The following is a 1,427-nucleotide window of genomic DNA, read 5'->3' as shown; positions in this document are numbered from 1 at the left end:
AGGCGGGGCGTGCGGCTGCGCCCCTCGCCCGCCTCCGGGGTGTCCCAGCGTTGGGTCGGAAGCGACGGTGTGACAAAGAGGAGGTGCGGCCGCCTCCTCAGCCCCTCCCTGAGGAAGCGGGTGTCGGAGCTCCCGGGGCTTTTTTTCGTTGTAGAATCAGAACTGGGTGTTCAGTGATGCCCCCCGCCGCCCCTCCGAAGCCATTCTCCTGACTTTAAGGGCAAGGCTTCCGTCGACCCATTCTCAGGTCTCTCCCTTCAGTGGGCACCGAAGCTCTCCCTGCTTCCTGACCCAGGAAGGTTGGGTTTTGTGTTTTGTTTCTTTTTTTTCTTTCCCCACCCTTTTTCTTGAGACGCTTGGAAATACCACCTGTTTTTGTTTATCGCTTCTCTGAAGACGCGACGCGTTGATGCCAGTCTATATTTGAATACTAATGGACCAGGGTTCTCTTGGGGCGTCAAATACGACAGGAAACACATAGCTTCACTGGAATTTCAAAAGGGAAGTAGTAGGATGATGTCACCAGAGATTAGCTTGACCCTACAAGGGCTGACTGCTGTGGTGATTAAAGGTCCAGACCATAGAAGGAAGTGAGAGGTGGTAAATGGAGACGTCCCATTCAGAGAACCCAGACATCATCACCTGGCATCTGCCCCTGGTTAGTCTTTGTTCTCTTTGGCCTCTTTTCTCTTGCATAAACCAGATTTTTAGGGAAAGAAGACACTGAAACCGTCCTGTGGGCATTTAGAAGAGTTACTATATCCTGTGAATCTGTTACATGAGATCCAGACCTCTTAAAGTCTTAAAATGTTATTAGGGCCCCACTTGCAACACTAAGGATAAATTTTTAAACCTCTGTGAACGTTAATGCACCATGTCGTCCTTTGTAGTCTTGCTAGTTTCATGTGAAATGCTAACATACTCGAGAGTCTGTGTACACCATCTGCCAGCCAAGTCCGGAATACTGTGCTTCAGTCTGGTGACTCTCAGAAGATGCAAAGCTAATAGATAGTTAACATTTTGTGTGTCATCATGAATTTTGTGGTCTCTTCTCATTCCCTTTCCCCTCTTTTATTTCATGATGGCTGGTGAAATTCTGCAGCACTGTGCTTTTGCCAAGAACATAAAGTACTTAAACCAGCAGGCTTCATCTTTGTCGAGCCAACCCAAATTTCTCAAAACTGTAATGACTTCCTTCACTGCATCTGCAATCCGCCTGTGCTTTGGTGCCCAGTTTGCAGCCCTGTGTCCATTGGGCCATGGAGTTACCCAATTTTCAAGACATCCTTGCTATTCTTCTCCGGGTTCTATTTAATAAGTTACTGGATGGCCTCTGTGCTGGTACACCAACAGTGAGGTCTGCTGCTAAGTCGCTTCAGTCGTGTCCGACTCTGTGCGACCCCACAGACGGCAGCCCACCAGGCTCC

The sequence above is a fragment of the Bison bison genome, unplaced genomic scaffold, assembly GCF_000754665.1.
Source record: "Bison bison bison isolate TAMUID 2011002044 unplaced genomic scaffold, Bison_UMD1.0 scf7180017864324, whole genome shotgun sequence".
Classification (NCBI taxonomy): Eukaryota; Metazoa; Chordata; class Mammalia; order Artiodactyla; family Bovidae; genus Bison; species Bison bison.
This window is presented reverse-complemented; position numbering follows the sequence as displayed.